The following is a 14,706-nucleotide window of genomic DNA, read 5'->3' on the forward strand; positions in this document are numbered from 1 at the left end:
CTGATTAACACTGAACACTGTGGGAGTCTCACTGATTAACACTGAACCCTGTGGGAGTCTCACTGATTAACACTGAACCCTGTGAGAGTCTCACTGATTAACACTGAACCCTGTGGGAGTCTCACTGATTAACACTGAACCCTGTGGGAGTCTCACTGATTAACACTGAACCCTATGGGAGTCTCACTGATTAACACATGAACCCTGAGGGAGTCTCACTGATTAACACTGAACCCTGTGGAAGTCTCACTGATTAACACTGAACCCTGTGGGAGTCTCACTGATTAACATTGAACCCTATGGGAGTCTCATTGATTAACACTGAACCCTATGGGAGTCTCACTGATTAACACATGAACCCTGTGGGAGTCTCACTGATTTACACTGAATCCTATGGGATCCTCACTGATTAACACTGAACCCTATGGGAGTCTCACTGATTAACACTGAGCCCTGTGGGAGTCTCAGTGATTAACACTGAACCCTGAGGGAGTCTCACTGATTAACACTGAACACTGTGGGAGTCTCACTGATTAACACTGAACACTGTGGGAGTCTCACTGATTAACACTGAACCCTGTGGGAGTCTCACTGATTAACACTGAACCCTGTGGGAGTCTCATGGATTAACACTGAACCCTGTGGGAGTCTCACTGATTAACACTGAACACTGTGGGAGTCTCACTGATTAACACTGAACCCTGTGGGAGTCTCACTGATTAACACTGAACCCTGTGGAAGTTTCATGGATTAACACTGAACCCTGTGGGAGTCTCACTGATTAACACTGAACCCTATGGGAGTCTCACTGATTAACACTGAGCCCTGTGGGAGTCTCAGTGATTAACACTGAACCCTGAGGGAGTCTCACTGATTAACACTGAACACTGTGGGAGCCTCACTGATTAACACTGAACACTGTGGGAGTCTCACTGATTAACACTGAACCCTGTGGGAGTCTCACTGATTAACACTGAACCCTGTGGGAGTCTCATGGATTAACACTGAACCCTGTGGGAGTCTCACTGATTAACACTGAACCCTATGGGAGTGTCACTGATTAACACTGATCCCTGTGGGAGTCTCACTGATTAACACTGAACCCTGTGGGACACTCACTGATTAACTATGAACCCTGTGGGAGTCTCACGGATTAACACTGAACCCTGTGGGAGTCTCACTGATTAACACTGAACCCTATGGGAATGTCACTGATTAACACTGATCCCTGTGGGAGTCTCACTGATTAACACTGAACCATGTGGGACACTCACTGATTAACAATGAACCCTGTGGGAGTCTCACTGATTAACACTGAAACCTATGGGAGTCTCACTGATTAACACTGAACCCTGTGGGAGTCTCACTGATTAACACTGAACCTTGTGGGAGTCTCACTGATTAACACTGAACCCTGTGGGAGTCTCACTGATTAACGCTTAACCCTGTGGGAGTCTCACTGATTAACACTGAACCCTGTGGGAGTCTCACTGATTAACACTGAACCCTGTGAGAGTCTCACTGATTAACACTGAACCCTGTGGGAGTCTCACTGATTAACACTGAACCCTGTGAGAGTCTCACTGATTAACACTGAACCCTGTGGGAGTCTCACTGATTAACGCTTAACCCTGTGGGAGTCTCACTGATTAACACTGAACCCTGTGGGAGTCTCACTGATTAACACTGAACCCTGTGAGAGTCTCACTGATTAACACTGAACCCTGTGGGAGTCTCACTGATTAACACTGAACCCTATGGGAGTCTCACTGATTAACACTGAACCCTATGGGAGTCTCACTGATTAACACTGAACACTGTGGGAGTCTCACTGATTAACACTGAACCATGTGGGACACTCACTGATTAACAATGAACCCTGTGGGAGTCTCACTGATTAACACTGAAACCTATGGGAGTCTCACTGATTAACACTGAACCCTGTGGGAGTCTCACTGATTAACACTGAACCTTGTGGGAGTCTCACTGATTAACACTGAACCCTGTGGGAGTCTCACTGATTAACGCTGAACCCTGTGGGAGTCTCACTGATTAACACTGAACCCTGTGAGAGTCTCACTGATTAACACTGAACCCTGTGGGAGTCTCACTGATTAACACTGAACCTTATGGGAGTCTCACTGATTAACACTGAACCCTATGGGAGTCTCACTGATTAACACTGAACACTGTGGGAGTCTCACTGATTAACACTGAACCCTGTGGGAGTCTCACTGATTAACACTGAACCCTGTGAGAGTCTCACTGATTAACACTGAACCCTGTGGGAGTCTCACTGATTAACACTGAACCCTGTGGGAGTCTCACTGATTAACACTGAACCCTATGGGAGTCTCACTGATTAACACATGAACCCTGAGGGAGTCTCACTGATTAACACTGAACCCTGAGGGAGTCTCACTGATTAACACTGAACCCTGTGGAAGTCTCACTGATTAACACTGAACCCTGTGGGAGTCTCACTGATTAACATTGAACCCTATGGGAGTCTCATTGATTAACACTGAACCCTATGGGAGTCTCACTGATTAACACATGAACCCTGTGGGAGTCTCACTGATTTACACTGAATCCTATGGGAGCCTCACTGATTAACACTGAACCCTATGGGAGTCTCACTGATTAACACTGAGCCCTGTGGGAGTCTCAGTGATTAACACTGAAACCTGAGGGAGTCTCACTGATTAACACTGAACACTGTGGGAGTCTCACTGATTAACACTGAACACTGTGGGAGTCTCACTGATTAACACTGAACCCTGTGGGAGTCTCACTGATTAACACTGAACCCTGTGGGAGTCTCATGGATTAACACTGAACCCTGTGGGAGTCTCACTGATTAACACTGAACACTGTGGGAGTCTCACTGATTAACACTGAACCCTGTGGGAGTCTCACTGATTAACACTGAACCCTGTGGGAGTCTCATGGATTAACACTGAACCCTGTGGGAGTCTCACTGATTAACACTGAACCCTATGGGAGTCTCACTGATTAACACTGAGCCCTGTGGGAGTCTCAGTGATTAACACTGAACCCTGAGGGAGTCTCACTGATTAACACTGAACACTGTGGGAGTCTCACTGATTAACACTGAACACTGTGGGAGTCTCACTGATTAACACTGAACCCTGTGGGAGTCTCACTGATTAACACTGAACCCTGTGGGAGTCTCATGGATTAACACTGAACCCTGTGGGAGTCTCACTGATTAACACTGAACCCTATGGGAGTGTCACTGATTAACACTGATCCCTGTGGGAGTCTCACTGATTAACACTGAACCCTGTGGGACACTCACTGATTAACTATGAACCCTGTGGGAGTCTCACGGATTAACACTGAACCCTGTGGGAGTCTCACTGATTAACACTGAACCCTATGGGAATGTCACTGATTAACACTGATCCCTGTGGGAGTCTCACTGATTAACACTGAATCATGTGGGACACTCACTGATTAACAATGAACCCTGTGGGAGTCTCACTGATTAACACTGAAACCTATGGGAGTCTCACTGATTAACACTGAACCCTGTGGGAGTCTCACTGATTAACACTGAACCTTGTGGGAGTCTCACTGATTAACACTGAACCCTGTGGGAGTCTCACTGATTAACGCTTAACCCTGTGGGAGTCTCACTGATTAACACTGAACCCTGTGGGAGTCTCACTGATTAACACTGAACCCTGTGAGAGTCTCACTGATTAACACTGAACCCTGTGGGAGTCTCACTGATTAACACTGAACCCTGTGAGAGTCTCACTGATTAACACTGAACCCTGTGGGAGTCTCACTGATTAACGCTTAACCCTGTGGGAGTCTCACTGATTAACACTGAACCCTGTGGGAGTCTCACTGATTAACACTGAACCCTGTGAGAGTCTCACTGATTAACACTGAACCCTGTGGGAGTCTCACTGATTAACACTGAACCCTATGGGAGTCTCACTGATTAACACTGAACCCTATGGGAGTCTCACTGATTAACACTGAACACTGTGGGAGTCTCACTGATTAACACTGAACCATGTGGGACACTCACTGATTAACAATGAACCCTGTGGGAGTCTCACTGATTAACACTGAAACCTATGGGAGTCTCACTGATTAACACTGAACCCTGTGGGAGTCTCACTGATTAACACTGAACCTTGTGGGAGTCTCACTGATTAACACTGAACCCTGTGGGAGTCTCACTGATTAACGCTGAACCCTGTGGGAGTCTCACTGATTAACACTGAACCCTGTGAGAGTCTCACTGATTAACACTGAACCCTGTGGGAGTCTCACTGATTAACACTGAACCCTATGGGAGTCTCACTGATTAACACTGAACCCTATGGGAGTCTCACTGATTAACACTGAACACTGTGGGAGTCTCACTGATTAACACTGAACCCTGTGGGAGTCTCACTGATTAACACTGAACCCTGTGAGAGTCTCACTGATTAACACTGAACCCTGTGGGAGTCTCACTGATTAACACTGAACCCTGTGGGAGTCTCACTGATTAACACTGAACCCTATGGGAGTCTCACTGATTAACACATGAACCCTGAGGGAGTCTCACTGATTAACACTGAACCCTGAGGGAGTCTCACTGATTAACACTGAACCCTGTGGAAGTCTCACTGATTAACACTGAACCCTGTGGGAGTCTCACTGATTAACATTGAACCCTATGGGAGTCTCATTGATTAACACTGAACCCTATGGGAGTCTCACTGATTAACACATGAACCCTGTGGGAGTCTCACTGATTTACACTGAATCCTATGGGAGCCTCACTGATTAACACTGAACCCTATGGGAGTCTCACTGATTAACACTGAGCCCTGTGGGAGTCTCAGTGATTAACACTGAAACCTGAGGGAGTCTCACTGATTAACACTGAACACTGTGGGAGTCTCACGGATTAATACTGAACACTGTGGGAGTCTCACTGATTAACACTGAACCCTGTGGGAGTCTCACTGATTACCACTGAACCCTGTGGGAGTCTCATGGATTAACACTGAACCCTGTGGGAGTCTCACTGATTAACACTGAACACTGTGGGAGTCTCACTGATTAACACTGAACCCTGTGGGAGTCTCACTGATTAACACTGAACCCTGTGGGAGTCTCATGGATTAACACTGAACCCTGTGGGAGTCTCACTGATTAACACTGAACCCTATGGGAGTCTCACTGATTAACACTGAGCCCTGTGGGAGTCTCAGTGATTAACACTGAACCCTGAGGGAGTCTCACTGATTAACACTGAACACTGTGGGAGTCTCACTGATTAACACTGAACACTGTGGGAGTCTCACTGATTAACACTGAACCCTGTGGGAGTCTCACTGATTAACACTGAACCCTGTGGGAGTCTCATGGATTAACACTGAACCCTGTGGGAGTCTCACTGATTAACACTGAACCCTATGGGAGTGTCACTGATTAACACTGATCCCTGTGGGAGTCTCACTGATTAACACTGAACCCTGTGGGACACTCACTGATTAACTATGAACCCTGTGGGAGTCTCACGGATTAACACTGAACCCTGTGGGAGTCTCACTGATTAACACTGAACCCTATGGGAATGTCACTGATTAACACTGATCCCTGTGGGAGTCTCACTGATTAACACTGAACCATGTGGGACACTCACTGATTAACAATGAACCCTGTGGGAGTCTCACTGATTAACACTGAAACCTATGGGAGTCTCACTGATTAACACTGAACCCTGTGGGAGTCTCACTGATTAACACTGAACCTTGTGGGAGTCTCACTGATTAACACTGAACCCTGTGGGAGTCTCACTGATTAACGCTTAACCCTGTGGGAGGCTCACTGATTAACACTGAACCCTGTGGGAGTCTCACTGATTAACACTGAACCCTGTGAGAGTCTCACTGATTAACACTGAACCCTGTGGGAGTCTCACTGATTAACACTGAACCCTATGGGAGTCTCACTGATTAACACTGAACCCTATGGGAGTCTCACTGATTAACACTGAACACTGTGGGAGTCTCACTGATTAACACTGAACCATGTGGGACACTCACTGATTAACAATGAACCCTGTGGGAGTCTCACTGATTAACACTGAAACCTATGGGAGTCTCACTGATTAACACTGAACCCTGTGGGAGTCTCACTGATTAACACTGAACCTTGTGGGAGTCTCACTGATTAACACTGAACCCTGTGGGAGTCTCACTGATTAACGCTGAACCCTGTGGGAGTCTCACTGATTAACACTGAACCCTGTGGGAGTCTCACTGATTAACACTGAACCCTGTGAGAGTCTCACTGATTAACACTGAACCCTGTGGGAGTCTCACTGATTAACACTGAACCCTATGGGAGTCTCACTGATTAACACTGAACCCTATGGGAGTCTCACTGATTAACACTGAACACTGTGGGAGTCTCACTGATTAACACTGAACCCTGTGGGAGTCTCACTGATTAACACTGAACCCTGTGAGAGTCTCACTGATTAACACTGAACCCTGTGGGAGTCTCACTGATTAACACTGAACCCTGTGGGAGTCTCACTGATTAACACTCAACCCTATGGGAGTCTCACTGATTAACACATGAACCCTGAGGGAGTCTCACTGATTAACACTGAACCCTGTGGAAGTCTCACTGATTAACACTGAACCCTGTGGGAGTCTCACTGATTAACATTGAACCCTATGGGAGTCTCATTGATTAACACTGAACCCTATGGGAGTCTCACTGATTAACACATGAACCCTGTGGGAGTCTCACTGATTTACACTGAATCCTATGGGAGCCTCACTGATTAACACTGAACCCTATGGGAGTCTCACTGATTAACACTGATCCCTGTGGGAGTCTCACTGATTAACACTGAACCATGTGGGACACTCACTGATTAACAATGAACCCTGTGGGAGTCTCACTGATTAACACTGAAACCTATGGGAGTCTCACTGATTAACACTGAACCCTGTGGGAGTCTCACTGATTAACACTGAACCTTGTGGGAGTCTCACTGATTAACACTGAACCCTGTGGGAGTCTCACTGATTAACGCTTAACCCTGTGGGAGTCTCACTGATTAACACTGAACCCTGTGGGAGTCTCACTGATTAACACTGAACCCTGTGAGAGTCTCACTGATTAACACTGAACCCTGTGGGATTCTCACTGATTAACACTGAACCCTATGGGAGTCTCACTGATTAACACTGAACCCTATGGGAGTCTCACTGATTAACACTGAACACTGTGGGAGTCTCACTGATTAACACTGAACCATGTGGGACACTCACTGATTAACAATGAACCCTGTGGGAGTCTCACTGATTAACACTGAAACCTATGGGAGTCTCACTGATTAACACTGAACCCTATGGGAGTCTCACTGATTAACACTGAGCCCTGTGGGAGTCTCAGTGATTAACACTGAAACCTGAGGGAGTCTCACTGATTAACACTGAACACTGTGGGAGTCTCACTGATTAACACTGAACACTGTGGGAGTCTCACTGATTAACACTGAACCCTGTGGGAGTCTCACTGATTAACACTGAACCCTGTGGGAGTCTCATGGATTAACACTGAACCCTGTGGGAGTCTCACTGATTAACACTGAACACTGTGGGAGTCTCACTGATTAACACTGAACCCTGTGGGAGTCTCACTGATTAACACTGAACCCTGTGGGAGTCTCATGGATTAACACTGAACCCTGTGGGAGTCTCACTGATTAACACTGAACCCTATGGGAGTCTCACTGATTAACACTGAGCCCTGTGGGAGTCTCAGTGATTAACACTGAACCCTGAGGGAGTCTCACTGATTAACACTGAACACTGTGGGAGTCTCACTGATTAACACTGAACACTGTGGGAGTCTCACTGATTAACACTGAACCCTGTGGGAGTCTCACTGATTAACACTGAACCCTGTGGGAGTCTCATGGATTAACACTGAACCCTGTGGGAGTCTCACTGATTAACACTGAACCCTATGGGAGTGTCACTGATTAACACTGATCCCTGTGGGAGTCTCACTGATTAACACTGAACCCTGTGGGACACTCACTGATTAACTATGAACCCTGTGGGAGTCTCACGGATTAACACTAAACCCTGTGGGAGTCTCACTGATTAACACTGAACCCTATGGGAATGTCACTGATTAACACTGATCCCTGTGGGAGTCTCACTGATTAACACTGAATCATGTGGGACACTCACTGATTAACAATGAACCCTGTGGGAGTCTCACTGATTAACACTGAAACCTATGGGAGTCTCACTGATTAACACTGAACCCTGTGGGAGTCTCACTGATTAACACTGAACCTTGTGGGAGTCTCACTGATTAACACTGAACCCTGTGGGAGTCTCACTGATTAACGCTTAACCCTGTGGGAGTCTCACTGATTAACACTGAACCCTGTGGGAGTCTCACTGATTAACACTGAACCCTGTGAGAGTCTCACTGATTAACACTGAACCCTGTGGGAGTCTCACTGATTAACACTGAACCCTGTGAGAGTCTCACTGATTAACACTGAACCCTGTGGGAGTCTCACTGATTAACGCTTAACCCTGTGGGAGTCTCACTGATTAACACTGAACCCTGTGGGAGTCTCACTGATTAACACTGAACCCTGTGAGAGTCTCACTGATTAACACTGAACCCTGTGGGAGTCTCACTGATTAACACTGAACCCTATGGGAGTCTCACTGATTAACACTGAACCCTATGGGAGTCTCACTGATTAACACTGAACACTGTGGGAGTCTCACTGATTAACACTGAACCATGTGGGACACTCACTGATTAACAATGAACCCTGTGGGAGTCTCACTGATTAACACTGAAACCTATGGGAGTCTCACTGATTAACACTGAACCCTGTGGGAGTCTCACTGATTAACACTGAACCTTGTGGGAGTCTCACTGATTAACACTGAACCCTGTGGGAGTCTCACTGATTAACGCTGAACCCTGTGGGAGTCTCACTGATTAACACTGAACCCTGTGAGAGTCTCACTGATTAACACTGAACCCTGTGGGAGTCTCACTGATTAACACTGAACCCTATGGGAGTCTCACTGATTAACACTGAACCCTATGGGAGTCTCACTGATTAACACTGAACACTGTGGGAGTCTCACTGATTAACACTGAACCCTGTGGGAGTCTCACTGATTAACACTGAACCCTGTGAGAGTCTCACTGATTAACACTGAACCCTGTGGGAGTCTCACTGATTAACACTGAACCCTGTGGGAGTCTCACTGATTAACACTGAACCCTATGGGAGTCTCACTGATTAACACATGAACCCTGAGGGAGTCTCACTGATTAACACTGAACCCTGAGGGAGTCTCACTGATTAACACTGAACCCTGTGGAAGTCTCACTGATTAACACTGAACCCTGTGGGAGTCTCACTGATTAACATTGAACCCTATGGGAGTCTCATTGATTAACACTGAACCCTATGGGAGTCTCACTGATTAACACATGAACCCTGTGGGAGTCTCACTGATTTACACTGAATCCTATGGGAGCCTCACTGATTAACACTGAACCCTATGGGAGTCTCACTGATTAACACTGAGCCCTGTGGGAGTCTCAGTGATTAACACTGAAACCTGAGGGAGTCTCACTGATTAACACTGAACACTGTGGGAGTCTCACGGATTAATACTGAACACTGTGGGAGTCTCACTGATTAACACTGAACCCTGTGGGAGTCTCACTGATTACCACTGAACCCTGTGGGAGTCTCATGGATTAACACTGAACCCTGTGGGAGTCTCACTGATTAACACTGAACACTGTGGGAGTCTCACTGATTAACACTGAACCCTGTGGGAGTCTCACTGATTAACACTGAACCCTGTGGGAGTCTCATGGATTAACACTGAACCCTGTGGGAGTCTCACTGATTAACACTGAACCCTATGGGAGTCTCACTGATTAACACTGAGCCCTGTGGGAGTCTCAGTGATTAACACTGAACCCTGAGGGAGTCTCACTGATTAACACTGAACACTGTGGGAGTCTCACTGATTAACACTGAACACTGTGGGAGTCTCACTGATTAACACTGAACCCTGTGGGAGTCTCACTGATTAACACTGAACCCTGTGGGAGTCTCATGGATTAACACTGAACCCTGTGGGAGTCTCACTGATTAACACTGAACCCTATGGGAGTGTCACTGATTAACACTGATCCCTGTGGGAGTCTCACTGATTAACACTGAACCCTGTGGGACACTCACTGATTAACTATGAACCCTGTGGGAGTCTCACGGATTAACACTGAACCCTGTGGGAGTCTCACTGATTAACACTGAACCCTATGGGAATGTCACTGATTAACACTGATCCCTGTGGGAGTCTCACTGATTAACACTGAACCATGTGGGACACTCACTGATTAACAATGAACCCTGTGGGAGTCTCACTGATTAACACTGAAACCTATGGGAGTCTCACTGATTAACACTGAACCCTGTGGGAGTCTCACTGATTAACACTGAACCTTGTGGGAGTCTCACTGATTAACACTGAACCCTGTGGGAGTCTCACTGATTAACGCTTAACCCTGTGGGAGGCTCACTGATTAACACTGAACCCTGTGGGAGTCTCACTGATTAACACTGAACCCTGTGAGAGTCTCACTGATTAACACTGAACCCTGTGGGAGTCTCACTGATTAACACTGAACCCTATGGGAGTCTCACTGATTAACACTGAACCCTATGGGAGTCTCACTGATTAACACTGAACACTGTGGGAGTCTCACTGATTAACACTGAACCATGTGGGACACTCACTGATTAACAATGAACCCTGTGGGAGTCTCACTGATTAACACTGAAACCTATGGGAGTCTCACTGATTAACACTGAACCCTGTGGGAGTCTCACTGATTAACACTGAACCTTGTGGGAGTCTCACTGATTAACACTGAACCCTGTGGGAGTCTCACTGATTAACGCTGAACCCTGTGGGAGTCTCACTGATTAACACTGAACCCTGTGGGAGTCTCACTGATTAACACTGAACCCTGTGAGAGTCTCACTGATTAACACTGAACCCTGTGGGAGTCTCACTGATTAACACTGAACCCTATGGGAGTCTCACTGATTAACACTGAACCCTATGGGAGTCTCACTGATTAACACTGAACACTGTGGGAGTCTCACTGATTAACACTGAACCCTGTGGGAGTCTCACTGATTAACACTGAACCCTGTGAGAGTCTCACTGATTAACACTGAACCCTGTGGGAGTCTCACTGATTAACACTGAACCCTGTGGGAGTCTCACTGATTAACACTCAACCCTATGGGAGTCTCACTGATTAACACATGAACCCTGAGGGAGTCTCACTGATTAACACTGAACCCTGTGGAAGTCTCACTGATTAACACTGAACCCTGTGGGAGTCTCACTGATTAACATTGAACCCTATGGGAGTCTCATTGATTAACACTGAACCCTATGGGAGTCTCACTGATTAACACATGAACCCTGTGGGAGTCTCACTGATTTACACTGAATCCTATGGGAGCCTCACTGATTAACACTGAACCCTATGGGAGTCTCACTGATTAACACTGATCCCTGTGGGAGTCTCACTGATTAACACTGAACCATGTGGGACACTCACTGATTAACAATGAACCCTGTGGGAGTCTCACTGATTAACACTGAAACCTATGGGAGTCTCACTGATTAACACTGAACCCTGTGGGAGTCTCACTGATTAACACTGAACCTTGTGGGAGTCTCACTGATTAACACTGAACCCTGTGGGAGTCTCACTGATTAACGCTTAACCCTGTGGGAGTCTCACTGATTAACACTGAACCCTGTGGGAGTCTCACTGATTAACACTGAACCCTGTGAGAGTCTCACTGATTAACACTGAACCCTGTGGGAGTCTCACTGATTAACACTGAACCCTATGGGAGTCTCACTGATTAACACTGAACCCTATGGGAGTCTCACTGATTAACACTGAACACTGTGGGAGTCTCACTGATTAACACTGAACCATGTGGGACACTCACTGATTAACAATGAACCCTGTGGGAGTCTCACTGATTAACACTGAAACCTATGGGAGTCTCACTGATTAACACTGAACCCTGTGGGAGTCTCACTGATTAACACTGAACCTTGTGGGAGTCTCACTGATTAACACTGAACCCTGTGGGAGTCTCACTGATTAACGCTGAACCCTGTGGGAGTCTCACTGATTAACACTGAACCCTGTGGGAGTCTCACTGATTAACACTGAACCCTGTGAGAGTCTCACTGATTAACACTGAACCCTGTGGGAGTCTCACTGATTAACACTGAACCCTATGGGAGTCTCACTGATTAACACTGAACCCTATGGGAGTCTCACTGATTAACACTGAACACTGTGGGAGTCTCACTGATTAACACTGAACCCTGTGGGAGTCTCACTGATTAACACTGAACCCTGTGAGAGTCTCACTGATTAACACTGAACCCTGTGGGAGTCTCACTGATTAACACTGAACCCTGTGGGAGTCTCACTGATTAACACTCAACCCTATGGGAGTCTCACTGATTAACACATGAACCCTGAGGGAGTCTCACTGATTAACACTGAACCCTGTGGAAGTCTCACTGATTAACACTGAACCCTGTGGGAGTCTCACTGATTAACATTGAACCCTATGGGAGTCTCATTGATTAACACTGAACCCTATGGGAGTCTCACTGATTAACACATGAACCCTGTGGGAGTCTCACTGATTTACACTGAATCCTATGGGAGCCTCACTGATTAACACTGAACCCTATGGGAGTCTCACTGATTAACACTGAGCCCTGTGGGAGTCTCAGTGATTAACACTGAACCCTGAGGGAGTCTCACTGATTAACACTGAACACTGTGGGAGTCTCACTGATTAACACTGAACACTGTGGGAGTCTCACTGATTAACACTGAACCCTGTGGGAGTCTCACTGATTAACACTGAACCCTGTGGGAGTCTCATGGATTAACAATGAACCCTGTGGGAGTCTCACTGTTTAACACTGAACACTGTGGGAGTCTCACTGATTAACACTGAACCCTGTGGGAGTCTCACTGATTAACACTGAACCCTGTGGGAGTCTCATGGATTAACACTGAACCCTGTGGGAGTCTCACTGATTAACACTGAACCCTATGGGAGTCTCACTGATTAACACTGAGCCCTGTGGGAGTCTCAGTGATTAACACTGAACCCTGAGGGAGTCTCACTGATTAACACTGAACACTGTGGGAGTCTCACTGATTAACACTGAACACTGTGGGAGTCTCACTGATTAACACTGAACCCTGTGGGAGTCTCACTGATTAACACTGAACCCTGTGGGAGTCTCATGGATTAACACTGAACCCTGTGGGAGTCTCACTGATTAACACTGAACCCTATGGGAGTGTCACTGATTAACACTGATCCCTGTGGGAGTCTCACTGATTAACACTGAACCCTGTGGGACACTCACTGATTAACTATGAACCCTGTGGGAGTCTCACGGATTAACACTGAACCCTGTGGGAGTCTCACTGATTAACACTGAACCCTATGGGAATGTCACTGATTAACACTGATCCCTGTGGGAGTCTCACTGATTAACACTGAACCATGTGGGACACTCACTGATTAACAATGAACCCTGTGGGAGTCTCACTGATTAACACTGAAACCTATGGGAGTCTCACTGATTAACACTGAACCCTGTGGGAGTCTCACTGATTAACACTGAACCTTGTGGGAGTCTCACTGATTAACACTGAACCCTGTGGGAGTCTCACTGATTAACGCTTAACCCTGTGGGAGTCTAACTGATTAACACTGAACCCTGTGGGAGTCTCACTGATTAACACTGAACCCTGTGAGAGTCTCACTGATTAACACTGAACCCTGTGGGAGTATCACTGATTAACACTGAACCCTATGGGAGTCTCACTGATTAACACTGAACCCTATGGGAGTCTCACTGATTAACACTGAACACTGTGGGAGTCTCACTGATTAACACTGAACCATGTGGGACACTCACTGATTAACAATGAACCCTGTGGGAGTCTCACTGATTAACACTGAAACCTATGGGAGTCTCACTGATTAACACTGAACCCTGTGGGAGTCTCACTGATTAACACTGAACCTTATGGGAGTCTCACTGATTAACACTGAACCCTGTGGGAGTCTCACTGATTAACGCTGAACCCTGTGGGAGTCTCACTGATTAACACTGAACCCTGTGGGAGTCTCACTGATTAACACTGAACCCTGTGAGAGTCTCACTGATTAACACTGAACCCTGTGGGAGTCTCACTGATTAACACTGAACCCTGTGGGAGTCTCACTGATTAACACTGAACCCTATGGGAGTCTCACTGATTAACACTGAACACTGTGGGAGTCTCACTGATTAACACTGAACCCTGTGGGAGTCTCACTGATTAACACTGAACCCTGTGAGAGTCTCACTGATTAACACTGAACCCTGTGGGAGTCTCACTGATTAACACTGAACCCTGTGGGAGTCTCACTGATTAACACTGAACCCTATGGGAGTCTCACTGATTAACACATGAACCCTGAGGGAGTCTCACTGATTAACACTGAACCCTGTGGAAGTC

This window comes from Petromyzon marinus, unplaced genomic scaffold (genome assembly GCF_048934315.1).
Source record: "Petromyzon marinus isolate PM22_M1 ecotype Great Lakes invasive population unplaced genomic scaffold, UKy_Petmar_22M1.pri1.0 PM_Scaffold_9, whole genome shotgun sequence".
In the NCBI taxonomy this organism is placed as follows: Eukaryota; Metazoa; Chordata; class Hyperoartia; order Petromyzontiformes; family Petromyzontidae; genus Petromyzon; species Petromyzon marinus.